This window comes from Lampetra planeri, chromosome 57, assembly GCF_965212315.1.
Source record: "Lampetra planeri chromosome 57, kcLamPlan1.2.h2, whole genome shotgun sequence".
NCBI classification, from domain to species: Eukaryota; Metazoa; Chordata; class Hyperoartia; order Petromyzontiformes; family Petromyzontidae; genus Lampetra; species Lampetra planeri.
The window spans coordinates 3585364-3591363 of NC_136163.1; the positions used below are offsets into that span (position 1 = coordinate 3585364).

The 6000-nt window shown below is 50.2% G+C and overlaps 1 protein-coding gene across 1 annotated transcript in view; it reads right to left on the reverse strand.

Annotated features, from left to right (window-relative positions):
* Positions 1 to 5722, reverse strand: part of LOC144735772 (uncharacterized) — a 46978-nt gene extending 41256 nt beyond the window's left edge. Inside the window, exon 1 of the mRNA XM_078618283.1 lies at positions 5571 to 5722. The gene's annotated coding sequence lies outside the window, so the exon portion shown is untranslated. The remainder of the gene's footprint in view (positions 1 to 5570) is intronic.
* Positions 5723 to 6000: the final 278 nt, after the last annotated feature.

The following is a 6000-nucleotide window of genomic DNA, read 5'->3' on the forward strand; positions in this document are numbered from 1 at the left end:
GTGGGGAGGGGCTGGGTGGGGAGGGTTGGGAGGAGCTGGGTGGGGAGGGATGGTGGGGCTGGGTGGGGAGGGTGGGGAGGGGCTGGGTGGGGAGGGTGGGGAGGGGTTGGGTGGGGAGGGTGGGGCTGGGTGTGGGGTGGGAGGGGTGGGTCTGGGTGGGGAGGGGCTGGTCACCCCGTGGTGCCCTCACAGTCGGCCATATTTGCGGAATACACCACGCCGCCGTTGACCCTGCAGGCCATTGACCGAGCAACCCAACGTTCCTACCAGCTCCCTCCGCAGGAATGTGTTTATGTCATACTGGTGACAATACTATATTCTATCATAAAAAAGAAGTGTATATTTAAAAAATATATTTTAATATGTTCTGTTTCGGCTTTGGTCTAAATGTCCACGCTCAACTCACGTTGGCTATAAATGACCAGGGTCCCTTACGTTATGGCAAGCCTCGGGGCCACTTCCTGGAGTCGTGTGGAGTTCTGCCATTACTCGTACGGTACAATTCATTAAAGCGTGTTTTAAAAAAGAAAGTATTTTTTGTTTGACATGTGTTTTCACGTTGTGATTTTTTGGATGGCAACCCAGGAGGGCAACTCTTGCTAATGAGGCTCCTGATCTTCATCTGTTCACTTCTCACCCGGGTTCAACAACATCCACTCGAACTGACGCCAATTTCCCTCCCTGATGGTCACAAATGACTGCACACGTAAATACAAATAAAAATAACAACAATCCATCGCATTCGGTGTGATTCTCGCAGTTAATTTGACAAAATGTTTGAGAATATTTTTTTATGTATTTATCTATATCCGTTTGACTTTCAAGCGACGAACGTTACTCGACACAAAACTATATATTTTTTAGCATGTAAGGCCCACCTGGCTATCACAAATAATTGCTCAACGAAGTGGCTAATCGTGTGGAAATTGACAGCAGCCAAATGATCTAAACGCTTGTTTCTAAATATGGAGGGAAACTTCGGAGGACCTGGAGAACAATCCACGCGACCATGGGGGGAGAGAGACACGCAAACTCAAAATATACAGCAGCAGGCGTCAGGGTCGGGATCGAACCCACGACCTCCTGTATACCAGGCGAGGCAGTTAACATCTCCTATCCACCGTGATGATGATGAGAGAGAGACATGCAAACTCCAAATATACAGCAGCAGGCGTCAGGGTCGGGATCGAACCCACGACCTCCTGTATACCAGGCGAGGTAGTTAACATCTCCTAGCCACCGTGATGATGATGATGAGAGAGAGACACGCAGACTCCAAATATACAGCAGGTGTCAGGATCGGGATCGAACCCACGACCTCCTAGGGGAGGTAGTTAACATCTCCTAGCCACCGTACGATGATGAGAGAGAAAGAGAGACACGCAAACTCAACATATACAGCAGCAAGCGTCAAGGTCGGAATCGAACCCACGACCTCCTGTATACCAGGCGAGGTAGTTAACATCTCCTAGCCACCGTGATGATGATGAGAGAGAGATACGCAATCTTCAAACATACAGTAGGCGTCTAGGTCGGGATCGAACCCACGACCTCCCAGGGGAGGTAGTTAACATCTCCTAGCCACCGTATGATGATGAGAGAGAAAGAGAGACACGCAAACTCAATATATACAGCAGCAGGCGTCAGGGTCGGGATTGAACCCACGACATCCTGTATACCAGGCGAGGTAGTCAACATCTCCTCGCCACCGTGATGATGATGAGAGAGAGAGACACGCAAACTCCAAATATACAGCCGCAGGCGTCAGGGTCGGGATCGAACCCACGACCTCCTGCACACCAGGCGAGGTAGTCAACATCTCGCCACTCCTTGTGGCCGAGTGGGCAGTGAGAAAGTAAAGTGTGCGGAACAGAGTTCCCTTGGTGAGATCTAGAAAAAAATCCGCGGATGCTGTTCGTGTGCCTTCCGCGGATTTCTTTCCCCCCACCCCACCCCACCCCCTCCCCCCGCACGACGGCCGATCCAGAGTGGAGAAATCCGCGCCCTCCCGGCGCATTCCCCGACGGATCGCTTCCTTCCTCTCACCTCCTCCTCCTTCAGCTCGCACGACTGTTTTCCATCATCACGCGGCACTAACGGTCCCGGCCACCCGGGGTTCGATTCCTGAACGGGCAAATGAATTTATTGAAAGTTGTATTTTAGCATTAACCGGCCCCAATTTGCAAGACGGTGCTTTAACTGGAAGATTTTTTTGCTGTTTTTTCCTGGATTTTTCTGTTTGCGCATAGTCACTTGAGGATGTTTTCTTCGACTTAAAGCTTTCGTGACTGCAGGGATTCATCTTCTTGGTTCTTTCGGTAAAGTCACGTAGAATTGTAATAATAAAATAATAAAAATAAAACATAATAAAATATTTTATTTTACAATGTTTTATTCTTATTTTATTATTATTTATTTTTTATTATGTTTTATTTTTATTATTTTATTATTTCAAAAGAAAACATAATAAAATAAAATATTTTTATTATGTTTTATTTTTATTATTTTATTATTTCAATTCTACGTGACTTTACCGAAAGAACCAAGAAGATGTTTTCTTGTTCATGTTTTTGTTTTTTGTTTGTTGCGGTTGCACCCGATTCAAGAGCCAAATGGCTCACAGGGCTATACCAAATAAATGAAATTGAAGAGTGGGTGAGTGGGGTGGTGGGTGACATGGTGGATGCGTGGGCAAATGGTTGAGTGCTATGAAGAGGTGAGTTCATTTACAAGGCTCAAGTTGATGTTTTGTGCAACAAGGTGAGAGGGAACTCAAGAGACCGGGTCTCATTTGCAAGCGTGACCCACGAGACGCGAGTTTTCTGCGACTAGGGAGGCGATCATTGCTTGCTGTGTGCTGTGTGCGTGCAATCCCAGTTGACTCATTTGCGGTGTCATTTTTAGAAGTTGGCAAAAAAAAAAAACTCACGGACTACTCTGGCAAATTACGTTACTGGATCTGTGCTAACTTCCCAGAGCGTGAAGCAGTGATATTGAATATTATAATTATAGTATTACTTTTCCACCCGCGCAGTATTAACTCGGGCGGCCGCTGGGTTCGAACCGCGATGCTGTGCGCAACTGCACGCCCGCTTCACCTTCCTCTGGGTTGGCTTCACGCTCGGCATCTGATTCATATGAATCACCTGAGTTGCAGGGGATATAGAACAACATTCACAAGCGCTAACAAAAATCGACTGATTTACATGTCAAGGGCAGTGCAGGGATTGAGGAATGAGTGACAGTAACAGAGGACACGTGGGGGGGGGGGGGTCACGAAGGGGCTATAGGGGAGGGACGGGAAGAAGTGGAGGGGCGAGAGGAGGGAAGAGGAATGGGGGAGGGAGAAGAGGTGAGGCACAGAGAGAGGAAGGGAAGGAGGTTAAGGAGGGGAACTGCTTAAAATATAGAAATAGTGTTGAGTCTATGGGCAGTGCTGAGTCTATGGGTAGTGTGAGTCTATGGTGCAGTGTTGAGTCTATGCGCAGTGTTGAGTCTATGGGCAGTGTTGAGTCTATGGGCAGTGTTGAGTGTATGGGCAGTTTTGAGTCTATGGGCAGTGTTGAGTTTATGGGCAGCCCGTCCCTGCACGACGGACGGACGGACACAATAATCCCCTGTGGGCTGGTGTAACCAGGAGGTTCCTACCAGTAAAATGTGACAATCGGGTTGGCTGTCAGGCGACGAATACGACTCTCATATGGCAGAGCGGGTGGGAAAGTGCTTCCCCTCCACTGTGCGTGTGTGCGAATCATGGATCACCGAATGGGATCTCAGAGGTAGCCCTGTGACATTTGCTTCCGCGTGCTGGTCTCCATAGCACATGGCTCTGCACGGGATGAATTTGTTTCGTAAAATCTCGCGACGTTACGAATACCGCTAAGTCGCGCTGCTCGTGCCACGTGGGCATTGTGTTGGCGTCACAACGCAAACAAAACAATGCATTGTTATTGTCGTTGGCTGTATGTGTGCACCCTCTCCAAAGCAGCAGCAGCAGCAGAAACATCTTTATTGCTCGTCTGATTCATCCAGTGTTAATACATACTCCGATTGTGAACAGGATCACCAACGTATTTGTTTAACATCAAACAATGCACCGCAGAATGTACATTTCCCTTCTAGTGGTATTCATATGAATTTGACATAGCGGATGTGCCGATTCATCGGCCGCCACGGCAGCTAGGAGATGTTAACTCCCTCGCCTGATCTACAGGAGGTCGTGGGTTTGATCCCGACCCTGACGCTTGCTGCTGTATATTTGGAGTTTGCGTGTCTCTCTCTCATTATCATCATCACGGTGGCTAGGAGATGTTAACTACCTCGCCTGGTATACAGAAGATCGTGGGTTAGATCCCGACCCCGACGCCTGCTGCTGTATATTTGGAGTTTGCGTGTCTCTTTCCCCGTGGTCGCGAGGATTTTTCTCCAGGTTGTCCGGTTTTCCCCCTCCACATTTAGAATGAACATCACAAGTTTAGAGTATTTGTCTGCTGCTATACATGTCCACATAAGCCACTTTTGTTGAGCCATCATTTGTGGCCAAGTCGTTGCGAAAACAAGCTATAGATCTTCGCTGGTATAATACAAATAGTTTTAGTATGAATATAATTCTAACCGATCAAATCAGAGATCAACACACACACATACACACACGCTCACAAACTGATTCCCCGTATGGCCTTGAACAGACTGTTGGGGCAAGTGCTGTTAGCGAGCGCCTATGAAGTTAGGCACGGCACACGAGCGGGTGGGTGACCAGCCCCACGCCCGGCCGCCTTTGTCTCCCCAATAATTTGAGGCTGAGATGACCCCGGGGAGGCCCAGGACGGGTTCAGAGAATCGTCGGGTGACCGGGTTAGTAGCGCAGTGCGCTAACCGCTATGCCACCGCTCCTCACTCACACACACCCATATACTGAGTGGCCAACGTCACGCCCGGTCGCCTTTGTATCGCCGGTGCTGACGTTCCCACGCCGTATCAGCCACTCATTCCCGCTCACAGCCAACACCAGTGACGATTATCTGAATCGGTCACGGGCCTCTCCTAAGTCGACTCAGCCTCAAATGGCCTCCTGATGCGGTGTGTACACATCGCACCGGGGCGCAGCCGAGGGTGATGCTGACCACCCATCCCCTCGTGAGCCGAGCCGGCCTTCACAGGTGCCCCTCGCTCACAGCACTTGCCCCAACAGTCTGGGGTCTTTGTCTTGTGTGTCATCGATGGTGGCGCAATGATTAGCGCACCTCGCCACCGACTGCCGGAAGACGACTACTTCGCTGTTCCATTCCCGCTCAGCGATGGGCGACGAGATAGCTGTGGCCGGTCGTGAGCCCTCCCCTAGGTCGCCTCGGCCTTGATAGACGAGTCCCCGGAGCGGTGTTGCTCAAACATCACCACTTGGGGAGGCAAAGGTGGCTGTGGGTGGTGGCCGAACCTACCTTGAGAGGTGCTCGCTGATCTGCACTTGCCCCAACAGTCTGGTATAGATTACTGAGCGGGGGTCACCTTTGTATTTGCTTGAGTGTGGTGTGTGTGTGTGGTGCGTGGTGTTTGTGCAGACAGGTACTCACGGTATATGCCTTCTGAAATCTTGAGTTGACAAGTCCAGACAGCGTGCGTGTTCACGTGCGTGCGTGTGTGTATCCACGTGTGTGCGTGTCCACGTGTGTGTGTGTGTCCACGTGTGTGCGTGTGTGTGTGCACGCTCCTGCACGCGCCTCGTGCACAGGTGAGCGACTGGGCGTTCCGTGAACTGCGCGAGGTTTTATAGTGACAGCTGGCACACACACACACACACGCGTACGTGTGTGTGTGAGTGAGTGCGCGCGCGTGTGTGTGCGTGTGTGTGTGTGTGCGCGTGTGCGTGTGTGTGAATGGGTTAGCGGGCGTGTGAGTGTGTGTGTGTGGCACTTGCCCCAACAGTATGTGAAGGCTATACGGGGATCTTTGTCTTCGTGTGTGAGTCTATGCGAGTGTGTGTGAATGGGTTAGCGGGCGTGT